General features: G+C 40.8%; 1 long non-coding RNA gene across 1 annotated transcript in view; it reads right to left on the reverse strand.

Moving 5' to 3' along the window:
- Positions 1 to 2,506: 2,506 nt before the first annotated feature.
- The window catches only part of LOC122730080, a 28,452-nt gene continuing 10,149 nt past the window's right edge, over positions 2,507 to 20,809 (reverse strand). Inside the window, exons 2-3 of the long non-coding RNA XR_006353378.1 lie at positions 3,725 to 3,843; positions 2,507 to 2,743 (exon numbers count right to left, since the gene is read on the reverse strand). This is a non-coding gene — a long non-coding RNA (uncharacterized LOC122730080). The remainder of the gene's footprint in view (positions 2,744 to 3,724; positions 3,844 to 20,809) is intronic.

A 20,809-nucleotide genomic window follows, 5' to 3' on the forward strand; every position in this document is an offset into this window, starting at 1 on the left:
CCCAACATATCATGTACATATCTTGTTTGCTCATAATTGTTTACATGTCTCCCCCACTAAACTGTGGGTTCCTTCAGAGTAAGGACTGGTTCCCCCCGCCTTTTTAATGTCCTCATGCTCAGGCTAGTGGTTAGCACATAGTAGTTGCTTTAAAAATACTTGTTGACTTGTTTTAACTTAAGGAAACTGACTCTGAGAGAGGTTAAGTAACTTGCCTAAGGTTACATAGCTAGTAATTGTCAACAAACATAAATATTTCAATATATAAAGAACAGAAGAGAAGATTGTATATTAAATGTAAACTTCCATTTTTAAGTGAATGCTAAATTTATCATTGCTTGTTGTTCAGTCATTTTCAGTCATGTCCAACTCTTCATGACCCCATTTGGGATTTTCTTGGCAGAGATACTGAAGTAGTTTGCCATTCCTTCTCCTGCTCATTTGACAGATGAGGAAACTGAGGCAAACAGGTTTAAATGGCTTGCTTGGGGTCACACAGCTAGTAAATATCTAAGGCTGGATTCAAACTCAGAAATATGAGTCTTCCTGACTTTCAGGCCTGGCGCTCTATCCACTGTGCCACCTACCTGCCCAAATTTAACATAGTAGTAAAAAGAACAACCCTCCTTGCAGAAAATGTCATTGGAAAGCTGCCATATTAAAGACGATTGTGGTGGTGGTAGTGGTAGTGGTGAAGAAGAAGAAGAAGAAAGAGGAGGAGGAGGGTGGGGGAGAAGGAAAAGGAGAAGATGGAGGAGGAGGAGAAGGAGAAGAACAAGAACAAGAACAAGAACAAGAAGAACAAGAACAAGAAGATTATTTTGGCATGCTATTGATCAATAAGTTTCAACCTCCCAGTACTCTAGATAACTCTAAATATTATGTTGAAGAGAATGTACCAAACCTGCAATGGTAAAGTTTCCACATCTGGGAGTTCCCTGTGAGTCCAATCTCTATCCTATTAAATAGATGGTGAGATCCTGTGGATACTCTTGTTTGGACATGACTAAGTGGTAGTTGCATCAAGACCTAGATCATTACAGTGCCTTCTCAATGTGATTATTCATAAGAACTCAGTCTACTGATATAGATTTAAAAATACCAAATAGGTTTTAAAAAATAGCTATTGTCCTTTCTGTGACATGCAGTTGAATGGTCAGTCATTTGAGTTAGTTCATCAATACATGTATATGAGAAAAGTACTGTCAATGGACAATGAGTTGGGCCCAGAATTGAAAAAGAGGAAGAAAGCAGGATGGATTGCATCTGGGGAATTGTTTAGGGCTTTTAATGATGGTAGGTGACTCTCTAGTGCAAAGACCCCAGTTTTTAGCATATATTTTCCTAGTAATGCTGGGTGGTTGTAACATTGCAATCTCTAAAGACTCCAGGTCTCAAAGGACAATTGAAAGACTTATTTCAGACACAACTGAGCTACAGAATATTTTCTTTTTTTTTCCTTTCAAGTACCATACTTTATTTTTTATATACAACAATTTATTTTCCCCAATTACATATTAAAACAATTTTAAAACTTTTAAAAAAGTTTTGAGTTCCAAATTCCATCCCTCCCTCCTTCCTTTCCCTCCCACTTTCCTTATAGACAGTATATTCAATATTGTTTATACAAATGCAATAATGTAAAACATTTCCATATTAGTCATTTTGTACAAGAAGACTGAAAGGAAGGAAGGATGGAAGGAAGGAAGGAAAGAAAAAATTAGTATGCTTCAGTCTGTATTCAGACAATATTAGCTCTTTCTCTGGAGATGAATAGGATGCTTCATCATGAGTCCTTTGGGACTGTCTTGGATCATTGTATTGCAGAAAATAGCTAAGTCATTCACAATTCTTCATAGTACAATATTGCTGTCACTGGTTCTGCTCATTTCACTTTGCATCAGTTCATGTTAAGTCTTTCCAGATTTTTCTGAAATCATCTGAGCTGCACGATATTTTCAGTGATGACCTGTGCCCAAGAAGTGGTTTAAATGGTGTTACTGTGGAGACAAATGATAGGAAAAAGCTGAGTCCATTATGTGGCAGGGTGAAGGATAGTAAATGGATTGTCCAAGGGCTTAACTGGAGCCCATGAAATGTAAAATAGAGTTAAAGGAAGGTCTTCCTTATGTTGGGGTGGATCTTCTATGGGTAGCATATGGAAGAACACAGGCAAGAATTACCCAGGATGAGAAAGCTTGGATATGTTGTGATCCACACTGATAAAGGGGATATTCACATGAAAAAGATCAAAGGTCTTATTAATGGCACTGAACTATTCTGTCTTCAGTCAGACAGTAAACATTTATTAAGTGCCTACTACATGTAAGGCCCCCTGCTGAGTGCTAGAATATAAAGAACAGCAAAAGATAGTCTCTGCTCTCAAGGAGCTCACAGTCTAAAGGGAAAAACAACAGGCAAACAACCAAATACAAACAAGATATACATAAGATAAATTGGAGATAACCAACAGGAGGAAGGCTCTAGAATTAAAGGGGATCAGGAAAGGCTTCCCATAGAGGGTGGGCTTTTAGCTGGAACTTGAAGGAACAAGGGGGCCAGGAAGCAGAGATGAGGAGAGAGAGTATTCCAGGGATGAGGGAGGTCAGTGAAAATGCCAGGAGTAAGGAGAGGGAATATCTTGTATAAGGAACATCAAAGAAGCCATTTTCTCTTTCAAATTCTCTCTCTTGCCATCTTCTTTTCATTGTTATTTCTGGATGACCTGATTAACTAGTCAGGGCTGGCCAGGGGGAAAGAGTAAAAAGGACATATTAAAAAAATTGTTTGTGAAATGATGTATGATTTATATGAATTGACAAGTCCAGGTCACATTGTATCTGGTGACAATGAGGACTTCAAATGCTCAGCTGTACTGGATTCCATTTCAGATTGAGCCTCTTTCCGGAAGCTGTTCAACTTTAAGACCCCAATTTTTTGCACCCTTCCAGAATAATTGAAGTCTAGAGACAGAATGGAGAAGGAGATGACTTATAAAAATGATTAGAAGTTGTTTCATTTCCTTCTTCCCTTTCAAGTTTCAATGCTTAAGTAATTTTTGCCAAGTGTGTTTCCGAATACAGTGATCCTTGGCAAGTCCTCATTGGTGTGTCCCAAATAGGAGAATGATATCAGAATAATTTAAAGTACTCAAGCATTAACCAAAGTAAATGTTTCAGCTTAATGGTTTAAGGTTAAATTCTGAATCTATAAACCCCAAAGCTACAATTCTTTTGTCCTTTCATTTACTAACTGCAAAACAGATTTCTGATTCCCCTCTACCTTCAAATGGTACCAAGAGGTAGAATAAAATTCTGTCAGTCTTTGTGTCTATCCCATCCAGCTGAACATTCCTTCCTGCTTTTAAGTTTTCTATCAACGGCTGCCATCCTATCCATATAACCTTATTATCTACCTCTGTCCAAAGTGTACTCCCAGCTCTATCAATCTCTTCACTGTCCTTCACCCACACCACATGAACCATAGCCACCACCACTTCTTGGCCTTGATTCAGACTGTTTCTGTATTCCTCCTCTCTAGCCAGTTCCTACCTACCCTTCAATATGAAGCTCGTGTCTCACTTCTTCATTTTTTTCATATTAAAATTTTTCTTGTTATTTTCTATTTGACAAACAACAAATAACATGGTTCCTTATACAAAGAGAATAGAACAAGAGGCCTCCACATAAAACTGCAAGTTTACAAGATTGCAAACAGGTTGTACCTTTTTTTAATGCAAATTTAGGTCTCCTTGAAAGGCACAGAAATCTCATGCTGCCCAGAATTGGATGGGAAAAATTCTGAAGTCTGTGCATGCTGAATGAGACTGTTTCACAGAAAATTCTGGGAAAACAAAAGAGGTGCAGAATTAGAAAGGAGTGAGCCATCTCATGTGAAACACATGAAGCAACTTTTTTCTCCCCAGAGCCTTCAACCATATAATAAATTCATAAAGGTATTGGGAAAGAGTGTCTATAACGCCACACTAGGGAGACTGAAAGACCATCAATGCTCTTGGCTCTTCAAGCAACCTCAGATCATGTGCTACTAGCCAGGCCTGATCTGATTTCCCAGAAGACATGAGCTTTGACAGAGTTGTTCCAAAAGTGCAGAATCAGACTGAAGGTGAAATCCCTTTTAAGTTTTTGTCAACATGTATTATGGATCTTGTGTCTTAAGCTTTTCTTTTTTGTGCAGGAAAGAAATAGCTGTCCTATACCTGATTTACTCTGTACATAGATGATTTTCTATTCCTTTTTAGGGAGATGTTAGATATGAACCATACCTATGCTTTAAGTGATATTCCCCACAGCTCCAGGGTAGGGATAAAGGGCTAAAGTATATAAAAAAAGAACTTATCCCTGTCTTTAGATGAGAAACTTCTCCAAGACTGTACTTGGTCTGTACACATGAGCCCAGAGCTAGGGAAACCTAGTTAATCCATCAATATATACAACATATATACAAATAAAATTTATGCATATGTAGGCCTCCTGGGACATTCACCCTCTCTCACTAAGGGGCTCTAGTCTGAGTACAGTGGGTATGTTTTTACATAACATAAATATATTAAGATAAGTAGTGTTTTGTGTGTTGTTGGGTTAATTGAACAGACTATCTATCCAGCTTCATATGTAACTATAACTACTGGGGACATAGATTTTTTTTTTAATTTTAAAATTTTCCTTACTTGTAATATGAATTTGACCATCAATAATCATTAATATTTTAAAATAAAATAAGACAAAAAGTATTGCATATGAAACAGTAAATCTCCACTATTACAGCTTTTTTTTTTTAATATTTCAGATTTAACATGGTAGCTCTATTCATGAATGCCAAAGACACTGCAGACTCTCCTAGAGGAAATCTGTTGTTGTTCTTCAGTCATTTCAGTCATATCTGACTTTTTATGACCCCATTTGGGGTTTTCTTGGCAAAGATACTGGAGTGATTTGCCATTTCCTTCTCCAGCTCATTTTACAGATGAGGAAACTGAAGCAAACAGGGTGAAATGACTTGTCCAGGGTGACACAAATAAGTAAGGTGTTTTTTTTTTCTTTATGGATCTTGGCCTTAGGTCCATGTATAAACATGTCTAAGGATCTGTTTTATTTATTTACATTTCCTGCTTTTATTCAGTTCTTATGAGCTACATTAAAACATTAACAGTTAAACCTCAAACAGCTGCAACATGGCAATTTCCCATCAATTCCTTCATAAAACTTGACATTTCCCATTAATTATCCTTGGTTTAACAGGGAAAAAGCTGATTTTCCCAGGGTCATGTAACTAGTAAGTTTCTGAGTCAGAATTTGAACTTGGGTCCTCCCAGCATCAAGTTCAGCATGCTATTCACAGGTGCTGCTCAGTTTATAATCTTAGTGGGCTTTCTTTACTAGAAAGTTAAATGACTTGCCCAGGGTCACACCTGGTATGATCAGAGGCAGAATTTGAACCCAGGTCTTCTGGAGTCTAGGGCAACTTTTCTATCTTCTAAACTGTGCTGCTTTTCCTGATAACAACAACAATAATAACAATAACATCAGTTGATGTTTATGTAGGACTTTGCTGTTAACAAAAAAAAAGGTTTATAAACATTATCTTACTTGATTTTTATAATATCCCAAAGAATAGGCAGAAGAGATAGTATCCTAGAATAGATACACCCATAGAATAATATTCTGAATGGACACACCCATTTTATGGATGAAGAAACTGAAGTTCTGAGAAGGTACTTCTATGGTCAAAGATCTAGTAAATGGAGCTTAAACTGAACCTTAGATCTCAGGTCCTCTCACTACAAATCTAGTGCTCTTTCACATGAGGAAGTCAATGGAGATGGGGGTGCAAGTATAGATATATAGAGAAAGACAGACATACAGACGGACATAGACATTGGGTCTCACTTGTCTCCTCTGGGGCAGCTAGGTAGTGTAGTGGATAGAATACCGACCCTGAAGTTGGAAGGACCTGAGTTCAAATCTCACTTCAGGCACTTACTAGCTGTGTGACCCTGGGCAAGTCACTTAACCCAGATTGCCTCAAACATCTGGGGCCATCTCCAGTTTTCCTGATGTACATCTTGCCACTAGACCCAGATGGCTCTGGAGGAAATAATGAGGTTGGTGACCTTGCACAGCCCTCCCTCATTGAAATCCAATTCACTGCAAGTCATGACATCACCCACCCTGAACTAAACACCTAGCCACAAACAAAAAACCTTTCTGCCCCAACTTCTCTGACCCAACCTACCTCCAGCCCCCTCCCTTTTACTAAATTAATGAATCCAGTACTTCTCTGGTTGATGCAAACAAAGCAATGTTTGAAGGTTTCTATGGGAACCTAGCTTTGGAGAGGTAATTCAGAGAGAATGGGGCTGACTTCTACTGGAAGATGCAAGACAAGTAAGAGCATTATGGAAGACAAGAGCTCTCAGCTCTTTGTTTCTCTGACAGTATCCCTTTCACCAATGAGGTCTTCCTTCCTGCCACAGTAGGACACATAAGTATTGAACCCTGGAACCTCTTTTCTGCACTTGAGATGAGGTTGTGAGTCCCTTTCTTTTTACAGGTGGGTAAGGAGGTATAACGGATAGAGCCTTAGACCTAGAATATGGAAGACAACCCAAGTACGAATCCAGCCTAAGACACTCACCAGCTGTGGGACCCTCACTGCTGTCTGCCTCAGTTTCCTCATCTGTAAAAGAGCAATAATAACAACACCTACCTCCCGACATTGTTGTAAAGTACTTTGCAAACCTTGAATCACTATATTAATGATAGCTATTATTGTCATTATTACATGGGAGTTCTACAACCCTATTAAAATACACAAGAAATGGTGGGATACTGGAAAAATAGATATTTGGAATCTTCTCCTGTAATTATTTAAAGCCTTGGCTCTCTGTAGGGCAGCGACTCTTAACCTGGGATCTATGAATTTGTTTTCCTTTCACTATTTTGATAACTATATTTCAATAGAATCAGTTTCTTCTGTAATCTATGTATTTTATTTTATACATTTAAAAAACATTCGCAGGAGTATATAGGTTTTATCAGACTGTTAAGGGGGTCCATGACCCCCCCCCCAAAAAAAGGCTCAGAATCCTTACCTTAGCGGAAATTAGATTATTGATTCAAAATCCCAGTACTTTTAAGAAAAACATTATTGGAAGGATATTGAATTTTCAGAGTTATTTAGATCCTTGGCAATCCCTTTTATTTTTTTTGTACTCTGGTGCAATGCCACACCGTAAGCGATCATATTTTTAAATATACTTGTCCTCATTAGCCTAACCAAACAAGACACTGTGTTCTCTGGAATGTGAACCGTCCCTGACACTCACTTGTGATACTGCTGGGATTCCAGTAAATGCGGCGGTGACATCATCTCTCTGGCTGAATGCCTGGAATGGGGTACTGCATTCACCCAGGTGACAACAGCAGCCACTGAGGCCACAACCTGGAGTGTAAGGAGCAGAAGGCTAAACACCCCCTCCCCCAGCCAAAAAAAATAAATGGGCTGGGCATTTAGCCTCCAGCAACAAGCTGAGAACAAATTTTTGTTTTTGTTCAATCACATCTGGCTCTTTGTGACCCCATTTGGGATTTTCTTGGCAAAGACACTGGGAGTGGTTTGTCATTTCCTTCTCCAGCTTATTTTACAGATGAGAAAACTGAGGCAAAATAGGGTGAAGTGATGTTTCCATCATCACAAAGCTAGTAAGTGTCTAAGGCTAGATTTGAACTCATGAAGATGAGTCTTCTTGATTCCAAGCTCCCACTGAGCCACCTAGCTGCCCCAGAGAACAAATATCACCCTTGTAATTTTTTTTTTATTGGTGAGGCAATTGGTGTTAAGTGACTTGCCCAGGGTCACACAGCTAGTAAGTGTCAAGTGTCTGAGGCTGGATTTGAACTCAGGTCCTCCTGAATCCAGGGCTGGTGCTATATCCACTGAGCCACCTAGCTGCCCCAGAGAACAAATATCACCCTTTAAAGCCTCTCAGGAAATACAGAAAAGGGCCTGAGACTTTGGGCCTGGGGGAAGGGAGAGATCCACTCACCATCACAGGATCATAGATCTAGGGAGGAGTGAGAAGGGGGAAAGGAACAGGCAATTATTAAGCACCTACTAGGTGACAGGCACCATACTAAGCACTTGATCCTCACAACCACCATGTGAGGAAGGTGCTATTATTATCCATTTGACAAATGAGGAAGAGGGGCAGCTAGGTGGCACAGTGGATAGAGCACCGGCCCTGGAGTCAGGAGGACCTGAGTTCAAATCTGACCTCAGACACTTAACACTTACTAGCTGTGTGACCCTGGACAAATCACTTAACCCCAATCAGCAAAAATCAAAAAACAAAAAACAACAACAAAAAGACAAATAAGGAAGGGGAGGCAGATAGAGGCTATGTGATTAGTCTAGGGACACACAGCTAGGAAGTATCTAAACTAGGGTCTTCCTGACCCCAGATCTGGCACTCTAACCACCCAGATGAGATGACAGGGGGCTCAGAGGCCATCTATTCCAACACCTTCATCGTATAGATGAAGACAAAGTGACTTGTCCAAGGTCACAAAGCATTGCGAATCAAACTCAAGACCTCTGATTCCTAAATCAACATCCATTCCACTTTATCATGCTTTCTCCCAAGTGAAGGTTTTTTTCTTCAAATCTTCTAGTTCATAGGGTCTTAGATTTAGAGCTGGAGATGACTTTAAATTCCATTTGGTCCAACCCTCTTTTTGGGTTGTTTTTACAGATGAGGAAACTGAGGCCCAGAAAGGTTAAGTGATCTGCCCAGGGTCACATTGTTAGTGAGTGTCTGAGATGAGATAGGATCCTGAATCTTAGTCCATCAGTCTATCCACCAAACCACACTGGGTGCAGCCCTGACTTTATACTCTATTCTTTTTTTTTTTTTTTTTTTGCAGGGCAGTGAGGTTTAAGTGACTTGCCCAGGGTCACACAGCTAGTAAGGGTCAAGTGTCTGAGGCCGGATTTGAACTCAGGTCCTCCTGAATCCAGGTCCGGTGCTTTATCCACTGTGCCACCTAGCTGCCCCTATACTCTATACTAATTAAATATTTTATCATAGGAGATAACTGCTCCCCCACCCCCAGGACTAGGAATCAAACTTCTTTCAATTTATACCATCTGAAATCACCTTGGAAGAGGCAAGGCAAGGATTTGGAGTATTTTTAGCAGATGCACAATGAAATATACAGTTTGTGCCTAATGATACAATGGCCTTGTGATCTCAGAAAATTTATCATAATCCTCCCTGCACCAAACAAGTGTGACTGGGCACAATTCATATGACAATTTCCCTAGGTCTTACTTTCTTTGGCCATAAAATGTCTTTTACACACTTCCCAGTGCATATCACCATCCATAATATGTTGTAGCATATTATAATCACCAGAAACCTTTCCATTTCCCTTTGGGTCAATAGTAATTTTGATTTCTCTGAGATAATGAGTTTGATTATTTACAACCATAAAGTATCAGTGGGACAAGACTCAAATATTCATATAATTCAGGAATTAGCTCCAGTGGTGCAGATTGTAACTCATCCATTCTGGGAGACTCTTTTTTATATAATAAACATTTTTATTTATAGTTTGGGGTTCCAATTTTTATCCCTCTTTCCCTCCCTCCCCTCTCTTCTCCCTGAGGTGACAAACATTCAGATATGGATTATACATGTATGATTATGTAAAACATTGCCATATTTGTCATTTTGGTTTTTTGGTTTTTTTGGTGGGCACTGAGGGTTAAGTGACTTGCCCAGGGTCACACAGCTAGTAAATGTCAAGTGTCTGAGGCCAGATTTGAACTCAGGTCCTCCTGAATCCAGGGCCAGTGCTTTATCCACCGAGCCACCTAGCTGCCCCCATATTTTTCATTTTATAGAAGAAAACTTGATTAAAAGAAAAATGAAATGAAAAATAGCATGCTTCAGTCTGTTCCATAAATATCAATTCTTTCTTTAGAGGGGGATAGTATATTTATTTCATCAATAGTCCTTTAGGATTGTCTTGGATCATTGTATTGTTGAGAAAAGTCAAGTCTTTCACAGTTCTTCATCCAACAATATTGCTGTCTCTGTGCATAATGTTCTCTTGGTTCTGCTCACTTCATTATGCATCATTTCATAAAAGTCTTTCCAGGCCTTTCTGAAGTCATCCTTCTTGTCATTTCTTATAGCACAATAATATTCGATCACCATCATACACCACAGCTTGTTTAGCCATTTCCCAGTTGATGGGCATTCTTTTGATTTCCAATTCTTAGCCACCACAGAAAGAGCTGCTACAAATATTTTTGTACAAATAGGTCTTTTTGTCTTTTGGGGGATGTCTTTGGGATATAAACCCAGCAGCCGTGTTGCTGTATCAAAGGGTATGCACAGTTCTATAGCCCTTTGGGCATCCTTCCCAAATTTCCCCCCAGGGTGTCCACCCAACATGAAGGTCACCTTCCTCACTTTTTCCTGATAGTACAAGGAGACCAGACACGCACTCTGGCTGTCCATTTGTCATCTTTCCCCTTTGTCAGTCTATCTTTCCTTCCTATTATACAGTCCCTTGATGCCAGATTTTTCTCCTATTCTTTGGAGTTTCTCGTGGGTGAGGTAGCCAAGTGGTACAGTAGATAGAGAGTTGAAAGGTCTGAGTTCAAATCTCAGATCCTTACTAGCTATGTGACTCTGGACAAGTCACTTAACTGTTGCCTGCCTTAGTTTCCTCCACTGTAAAAATGGGAATAACAATACCACCTACCTCCCAAAATAGCTGTGAAGATCAAATGAGATATTTGTAAAGTGCTCAGCACAGTGCCTGGCAAACACTAGGTGCTTAATAAATGCTTGTTCCCCTCCCTACCACATCACATTGCAGCCTGCTCATTCCCACCATAGGCCTCGCCATTCCCCTCTATGTGATACTCATCATTAGTTCTTCAGAGCAGTGGTGTTCCATATGTTGCTGTCATATAGCAAACTGGCATGATGTTTATATTTGAAAGCCAGTTCTTTGCTTTCATAGATGGCTTAGGGTCAGTAAAAGAACACGATTTTCCAAAAAAAACCAAACAAGTCTCTTCTATTCAACTCTGGGCCCAGATCTTTGGTCTTTTGCATTATCTTTTCCAGATATATCTGCTCAACAAGGTAGCCATCCGAACACGTGTTGAAATCTGGGCCAAAAACACACTTTATCCACTTGGTCTTTCTTGTGTGGATGGGCAGGCTTCCCACCTTTGAATGATTGAATTCTCTGAGTCTTCCAGAAGGCTCAGTAGTATTCTGGAGTTTGATACAATCAGCACATTATCATCCACAAATGGGAGCATTGGAGAACCTCACCATCTACATAGAATTCTTTGTACTGGATCTCCTCCATTACGGTGGGGAAGACCTTTGGAAAATCTACATCTCCCAGTTTCATGCCTCCTCTGATGATTCTTATCAGAAGATCGTTGAACAGGGTTATTCCTCTTGTTACATCTTCCAAGGAATCTTGTCTAATCTTGAGGATGGGAGACACCTTCTTGCCAATGAGCCTGTAAGGCAGGATTTTGTCCCACCAAATCAAGTACATTTTTCCCTAGTCACTAAATAAGCATAATGGGATTTTATACTCTTTACATCTTAAAATGAATTGTCAGATGTGGCACATTGGTGAATATGGCTTATAAAAATCTGCTTCTTCCCTAGAAATCAATGATGCCTTTGATTCATGTATCGAGACTCTAGCCCCTCATAAAGTTTTAGTATAGATGGAGAGATAGACACATAGCTTAGGAGTTACTGATGATTTTTCTCAGTCATCCTTTTTCAGTATTAATAAGGCACAAATTGAGGTTTTTTCCCCATGTCTTTGGTGTCTTCCCTTCCTTCAGATACCTCAACCTCCAAATAACTGTATTGTCCCCAAGCATAGGTTTTGCTTTCATGGGAAGCTTGAGGTCAGTAAGAGAGATCTGTAATTTCCTGCAAGCAGTCCAGTCCAACCTGTCTTCCTCCTCCTGGTTTAGTCCTGAGCCCAGCTCATTGCTCAGCTCTATTGGCTTTTCCAGATATGCATGCTATTGGAAAGCTCTACAAGGGCACACTTCCAAATGCTTATTAAAATCTAGGGAATAGACAGATATAAATACTTGGTCCAATCTGGCTGTTTTTCCCATAAGTGCTATTTCTAACTCCTCCATAAGTACAACCTCAGTGGAGAAAACAGTTCGTGCAAAATGTATAGGCCTACATAAATGTCGGTTATTATTTTTCTCCTCCTCCCAGAGTTATGCTAGCAAATATTTAACAACCAGCTCTTTTTATGGTGGGGGGGGAGAGGAAATGTGCCTACTGTAGACTTTCAAATTTAATCAACAAGATGATAAATCAAACCTTGACTTACAGTGTTTGAAAATTTAACACTAGGGGCAGCTAGATGGCGCAGTGGATAGAGCACCGGCCCTGGAGTCAGGAGTACCTGAGTTCAAATCCAGCCTCAGACACTTAACACTTACTAGCTGTGTGACCCTGGGCAAGTCACTTAACCCCAACTGCCTCACTAAAAAAATTAAAAAAATTTTAAAAAAAGAAAATTTAACACTAGGCTTTCCTAGCTGCAGGACATCCTGGTCTCTGCTTCTTAGCATAATTGTTGTTCAATCGGGTCTGACTCTTTGTGACCCCATTTGGGGTTTCCTTGGCAGAGTTACTGGAGTGGTTTTCCATTTCCTTCTCTAGCTCATTTTACAGATGAGGAAACTGAGGCGAACATGGTTATGTGCCTTGCCTAGGGGTCACACAGCTACTAAGTGTCTGAGACCAGATTTGAACTCAGGGAGATGAGTCTTCCTGACTCCAGGCCCGCTGCTGCTCTGTCCATTGCAGCCCACCTAACTGCCTTATCTTCTTTCAAGTCTCTAACCAGGTACTACTTCCTCTATGGAGCCATTCTTGATTCCCCTTATAAAATGAAGGTGTTTGACTCGATTGCTACTACGGTCCCTTCTAGCTCTAAATCTCTGATCCAATGACGAACTCAGTTGTCAACATTTCTTCTTCAGTTTTTATATACTTATTTGTACATGTTTTGTGTCTCCCACTGGAACATAAGCTCCCTGAGGGAAACAGCTATTTCCATTTTGTCTTTGTATCCCCATCACCTTAAATAATATCTCACATATACAAAGCACTGGAATCAATCAATGCTTGTTGAGTTGAAATTGATCGAATAGGACTCCTCACATGGGGTCTTATATCTGGTCACACAGTTTTGATAAAAAATGAAGCAACAGAAAATCTAGTCAGCTGAGAACTACAGTTTCCCCATGAACAAGTCGCAGAACCATAACTAGGGCAGGGCAGGCGTGCCTGTTACTAACATCTATAGGAATCATGTTTCTTCTTCCCTGGTCTTGGGTTCATGATCCTCTGCTGGCTTGCCTCCCTCCCTGGGAGAGGGGGATAGAAATAGAAAGTGGGAACCAAGATCAGGGCTCTACGGTGTCAGGATCCTGGCATGTAAAAGCTGAGGACCAGGTAAGGGAGAGCAGTCTTGGGCTAGTAGAGTATGAGACTGTTCCTTTAACCAGTGTGATTATGCCTGTAGTTGAACTGTGCTGCCATCCCTCCCCCAATTGTTTTTGTCCTGGGGGGGAAGAAACTCCCAGTTATGTCTCTGATGGGTCTATTTAAGTGTCCTGGCACCGAAGGGGACTCACACCTAAAGTAGAAAGTGACTCATCTTGGCTGCCCTACATTTCTTCCTCGTCCGAAGTTGTCCTGGTGTCAGTTGAAATGTACTTGGGTTTCCTTTTTACATCACCCGGGAACTTATCTTTTTTAAGTGACCAATCTCTTTGCTTCTGGTACCTTCTGGAGTTGTAGGCTGAGCGGTTTCTACCCATTCATTGTGAGTCAGGGATGCAAGCCTGTGTTCCTTTGAAAAGTTTCAGGCTTCACAGAAATAATAGCCTGTCTCCAAGTTGGTGACAATTTCAAAGCAACCTGTTTATCTCCAATGAAAAAAGCTCCCAGGGTTTGCCACCTCTGCCTTCATTCCCTTTCAGGGAACACTATGGCTACTGTCTGTCTCCAGGCAGACAGCTCTAACTTTCCCTGGGAGGGCCATTCATTAAAAGTAGTTTTTAAACTTTAGATAACTGATAAAAAAAAAGAAAAAGAAAAAGAAAAAGAGTCACCAAGTAGGGATTGGAGACAGCCTCATGCACTCTGCCCCAGGTACCAAGAGCGATCATGTGGATCCCTTTGCTTTGTCTGATTCATCACTTGTGATTGTAAGGTTCTCTCATCCCTTGGTTTGTTTGGCTTTTAATCGATTTCCAACTGATTCCAGGGAATATAGACTGAACTCATAGAAAGTTGGAGCTAGAAGATTCCCCCCAGACCATCTGACTCATCACCTTTATTTTATACACGAGGAAATTGAAGCCCAGAGAGGCAAAATATCCAAGACTAGTGGCAGAGCTGACCCAGTATTCTAAGCACTACCTTTTTGAGTGTTAGGGAAGTGCTGACCCTATCAAAGGTACTCACATAGGAACATCGATTGGTGCTAAATACTGAACCAACACCTATATATACATGCACACATGCCACTGGAGGGGTGGAGGTGGGGAGAGAAACACCATCAGCATTAGAATACTCAACAAGAATTCCTTGAAAAGAGTGAGATGCTTAGGGCACTTCGGGGCAAAGTTAGTACTATCTTTGTGGCTTATTTATTGCTTCGTGCTTCACCTTTATCACAGGTCAGGATAGTCAATGAACCAGTCGATCAGTATTTTTGTTGTCCTTATTACTATTAGCTACCATTTACATAGCATTGTAAGTTTTAATTGTGGGGTTTTTTTTGTTTTTTTATTTTTAGTGAGGCAATTGGGGTTAAGTGACTTGCCCAGGGTCATACAGCCAGTAAGTGTTAAGTGTTTGAGGCCGGATTTGAACTCAGGTCCTCCTGACTCCAGGGCCGGTGCTCTATCCACTGCGCCATCTAGTTGCCCCGGCATTGTAAGTTTTATAAAGCCTTTTACTTTTTTTTTTTTTTTTGGTCTCATTTGATCCTCACAATAACACTGAAAGGTAGGTGCTATTGGTATACATACCCTTTTTACAGATGAGAAAACTGAGGCAGGCAGAGGTTAAGTGATTTGTCTGGGTTCACACAGCTAGGAAGCATCTAAGGCAGATTTGAACGTAGTTCTTCCTGATTCCAACATCCTATCTACCACATCACCTAGATACCACATATAAAAATATTCCCTGTGTTCCAGGCATTGTAATTCCCATATTCATAGGAAATGGAGTTGTATGGGAGGGATAAGGTTTTAGTGAGGAACACCACCAGTCTCTGCAAGCTAACAATCTTGAGGAAGTCTCTGGTTAGCAAAAGCACCTAGCTCTGATCTGTGGTCAGTGCTAGAGCTCTGGTCACAGACTGTCTAAAATGCAAACAACCCGAGTCCCTGCCTTAGAAGTGGTGAAGGTTAGTGGGAGACATACGAGCTGGGTTACCTAGTAACTGACTCCGTCTCTCCTAGCTTTTAGGCTTGCATTCTTTCCCATCTCTTTCAGTCACTATCTCTTTCTTCTTGGGGCGGGGGGGAGTCTAAATTATTAGAGGCTAGATCTGAACCTGATTTCTAAGGTAGAGTTGTAACGGGAAAATATTAAAGGAGGTCCAAAAAGCAAAAAGAGTTTGTCTTTGTTTTTTTAATGCCAAAATCCAACGAAATTTTGACAAAAGAAAATACGAGGTACACCCCTTCCACTTTAGTGTTACACAGACCGCCCCTCCTCCTTTCTGGAATCCCTTGATACTTCCTAGGTTCAAGGTGAGGTTGAAGGCCAGCAGGCAGCCAAACCTCTGACCCTAGGCTTGTAATCTGTGTAATCTCTCCCAGATCAAACTAGTTTCACCTTTGAGATCATGGGCAAAAGGCAAATCAGGATAAACTCGGAATAAAATAGTCACATTTCTTCTCCCTTTTTTCTCCCCCTCCCCCGCTTCCTAATTCCCCCCATTGTGTGCAGGTCTCCATTTCCTATGACCTGCTCTTTCTCTGCCGCAGAGGCAGCAGCGGCATGTTGTGGCAGGGGGTGGGCTCCGTAACTGGGAGCGATGCAGAGCATAGGAATCAGGTGTATCGTGACTTTCCGTTGCCGTGGCAACCGGAGACAGCTGTGGAGACCGCTGTTGCTTCCCCGTGGTATTTAAATGGATGATCATCAAAGCTCAGAACCCAGATGCCATTTTTCCTTCTTTTCACTCGCTAGCTAATGTTCCACCTCCTCTAATCTTGCCTCAACCTTTCCGAGACTCCCCCCACCGCCCGTGTCTCTTAAAATGCCTTCTGCGGAAGAGAGGTGGTGCGTATAGTTCCCAAAGAGAATTTGGGGTCTGCCACAGGAACTAGACCTGTTATTTCATTACCATAATGGTTTTTAAACTGAACTATGGGACTCGTGTTGAGATAGATACAGTCTAGAAATACTCCATTTCACATCAGTGACAAAGACTTCAATTTGCACCTCAGGAGGAACAGGAAAAAAGGTCATGACTAGGCACTCACTTCTCCACTCTCCATTCTCCAGGAGAGATAGAAGGCTAGACACATACCTTTCACACATTAGATACTTGAAGTCCAGGCAGACAGAAGTCTTTTAGGGATTTTGGATAAGACATTTTCACAGGTCACTTTAAAGGAGAGGGTAATGGCTAGTTTATTCCCAGCCAGCTTTGCTCTTCCCCACCAAATACTTGTTACACAAAGACAGTCACAGATAGTGGGCAAATATATTTATCCAAACAGTCAGCAAAGCTGAAACAAGGGAAATCTCCCTTTTTTTTTTGTGAGGCAATTGGGGTTAAGTGACTTGCTCAGGGTCACACAGCTAGTAAGTGCTAAGTGTCTGAGGTCAAATTTGAACTCAGGTCCTCCTGACTCCAGGGCCAGTGCTCTATCCACTGTACCACCTAGCTGCCCCCAAATCTCCTTTTTTTAAGGAGAATATTTTAGTTTCTTAAGACCTAGGTGACAGAAATGTGTTTTGCATGACCATACATGTATAACTTATGCCTTCTCAATACGGGGGTAAAGAGGCAGAAAAAGAATTGGGAACTCAACATTTGAAAAAAGAATGTCATGATCGTTTTTACATGTAATTGGGAAAAATAATAAAATATGAATTTTTTAAGACCTCTGAGATTTGTGAACTTTCTATTTCTGTATTGGGTCCTTTTTTTCTCTCTATGCTCTCTCCTTTGATGAAACCATCCTGACATGTTCTTTGGATATAGACTCATTGTTCCTGACAGAAATGTCCTGGAGAAGTGAATAATCTGGAAGTGAGTAGGACAGTTTGTTAAGTCAGCCTTGAGGATTGGATAATATCCCTGCCCACCCAAAATCCAAGGCATTCCTAGAGTGCCTACAAACTTAGTTGGTGCCATGGATAGAGCGCTGGCCCTGGAGTCAGGAGGACCTGAGTTCAAATCTGACCTCAGACATTTGACACTAATAACTGTGTGACCCTGGGCAAGTCACTTAACCCTCATTGCCTCAAATATCAGGGGCCATCTCCAGTCATCCTAATGTATAACTTGCCACTGGACCCATATGGCTCTGGAGGAGAGAGTGAAGTTGGTGACTTTGCACAGCCCTCCCTCACAGAAATCCAATTTACTGAAAGTCATGACCACCTCCTGATGTCATGGTCCTCTTCGAGAATGAAGAACAAACAACAACAACAAACCTCAAAGCCTAAAGCAAGCCACTACTGCCCTCCATGAAAGCTGAAACCACCTTTCCAACAGTTTTGAGAGAGAGAAAGTAGCAAAAATAAAATTCTTCTGGTTTGTAGAGTGTGGAGGGAAGGGGTGTCCAGGCTTGGGGCTGGAAGAGATACTTTATGAGCTATAGGGTTCCTAGCAGGTACATCTGAATGGTTTCCCATCTCTGACATCACAGGCTAGAGAAAAAGGCATTGGTTGTAGAAGTTCAATGGGGCATGGAAGTTTCTAATACAGAAACTTTCAGGAAAAGAAGATGCCTAGGAAAAAGAGCATGTGCCCAATGAAAGGAAGGGCAAATATGGAGAGTTTGTTCCAGGAACGGCTAGGTTCAAAACCAGAGAGTTAGTCTTTACCACCATATCCCCCAAGGGATAGCACATGGATAATCAGATTGGAAAAGATAAGCTCCAGTAGAATTCAATTCTCTTGAGGGCAGGGGCTGCTTCATTTCTATTTTTGTTTCTACACCACTTAACACAGTGCTTGACATATAGTGTTGTTGTTCAGTCATTTCATTTCAGTCACTTCAGCGTCTGACTCTTCATGACCCTATTTGGGTGTTGTCTTGGAAAACATACTGGATTGGTTTTCCATTTCCTTCTCCAGATCATTTTACAGATGAGGAAACTGAGGCAAACAGGGTTAAGTGACTTTCCCACGGTCACACAGCTAGTGTGAAGCCAAATTTGAACTGACTCCAAACACAGCGCTCTATCCATTACACCACAGCTGGCACATAGTAGATAGATAATAAATGTTTATTTACTGTAAATTAAATTGAATTCAATCTATATACCTAGTCCCAATATGTCCCCTGAGCTCTAGTCTCACATCATCAACTGCCTCTTCGATGTTTGCACCCAGATGTCCCAGGAGCACTGCAAATTCAACTTGCACAAAACTAACTAAACTCATTCTCTTAATGGAAGACCATTTGACCCAGGTTTCTGGCCAAGCCTGGGAGATTTAAAATGCATCTGTCCTAATTGGTAGAGAGAGCTATGTTGCCCTCTTGCCTGAGGAGTAGAGTTGCTAAGAGACCTTTGGAATTTATTTGCTATTCACCTTTTGAGATAGCATTTTGTGTAACCAGCTTTTAATAGGAAGAGGCTAAACCAGATGGTGTCAGATTGGAGTAACCACCCCATCATCCCCCTTCCTTAAAGGATTGCTGGGAGCCGGGAAGACCTAATTTCAAGCCCCACCTCCAAAATCTATTGTATGATTCTGGGCAAGTTATTTAATCTCTAGATGAAGCTAAGTCTATAAATTGCAGAGAAAGTACTGACTTCTATTGGTAGTTTCCCCCTCTGGGAGTTCATTATACCAATGAAATCTCTAGTTCAATCCCTACCCTATTACTGGATTCCTATTTTAAGAGATGCTTAGAAAATTCTAGGAATTAATAAGGAGAAATGTTATTATATTTCATCATCTAATTTCTAATTAACATTCACCTTTCATAAGTGCAGTACATCATACAAGAAGGAACAAGGGACATAGGCTTGTTTCCCACTTAATGCAATTCTAAGGAGAGATTTTCCTATACTTATAGTGCTTTAGGATCCACAGAAGGAGTTCCTGAAGGCAAAGATATTTGGAGCCTCCTTTTCTCTCTCTCTCTCTCTCTCTCTCTCTCTCTCTCTCTCTCTCTCTCTCTCTCTCTCTCTCTCTCTCTCTCTCTCTCTCTCTGGTTTGGTTTGGTTGTTTTTTGCTGGGCAATGAGGGTTAAGTGACTTGACCAGGGTCATACAGCTAAATAAGTGTCTGAGGCTGGGTTTGAACTCAGGTCCTCCTGAATCCAGGGCCAGTGCTTTATCCACTGTGACACCTAGCTGCCCCCAGAGTATAATTTTTAAAAAAGATGACCGTACATGAAACTGCAAATCCATTATGTATGACTTAGGTACATTTTTACAATGTTACTATTAGAGTATACATTGTTCTCTTGGTTCTGCTCATTTCAATCTGCATCGGTTCTTACAAGTCTTCTAAGGTTTTGCTGAAACCTTCCCCTTCATCATTTCTTACAACACAATAGTATTCTATTCCATTTATATACCATAATATATTCCATCATTCTCCAACTGATGTGCATCCCCTTAGTTTTCAATTATTTGCTACCACCAAAAAAAAAAAAGAGTTGCTAGAAATCTTTTTTTTTTATGTATGAGTCTTTATCTCTATGGAGTATAGGGATATATCTTGCTAAATATGCACATTTTACTCATTTGGGGGGTCTTCTTTCCAGTCTTTATCATTTCTCCCCCATACTCACTATAAGAGCATCCTAACTGGCTTCCCTGACTCCTCTTTCTTTCCTTTCTGATCCATCACACACACACACACACACACACACACACACACACACACACACACACACACCTACCAAATAATTTTCCTAATGAATAATTCTGTCTCTCTCCTACTTTATTTTATTTTATTTTTTTATTCTGTGGTCTCTTTATTCCCTTTGGGATAAAATGTAAACTCAGCCTGGAATTCGAGGCCCTCCACAAGTTGGCATTAATGTATTAGCACTCGCCTTATTTCATATTACTCACCTTCACATTCTCCTTTCTGGTTCTAATGCATTCCAGGTCTTCATGTCCACCATTTCTCATATATCCGTCAGTTGAAATCCTTATCTTCTTTCAAGGTTCTGCTAACATGCCACCTCCTCCAGGAAACCTTCCCTGATTGCTCCCAGGTGAAAGTGATCTCTCCCTCAGTCAAATTTTCCTAGAGCATGTTATCTCTAGATCTGTTCTTTGACCTATCACTTTCTAACTCATAAACATGCATAAAGTATAGTCCAGCATGCTCTTATGCCCTGGGGGGAGCATTCCAGTGAGCCCTTGTCCTGGCCCACACACTATGAACACCCTTGCTGGGAGGAAGATAGGCAACATTGTAGACAAAGGACTAGATCTGGAGTCAGAAAGGCCTGAGTTTGAATTCTGCCTCAGACA

This window comes from Dromiciops gliroides, chromosome 5 (genome assembly GCF_019393635.1).
Source record: "Dromiciops gliroides isolate mDroGli1 chromosome 5, mDroGli1.pri, whole genome shotgun sequence".
NCBI classification, from domain to species: Eukaryota; Metazoa; Chordata; class Mammalia; order Microbiotheria; family Microbiotheriidae; genus Dromiciops; species Dromiciops gliroides.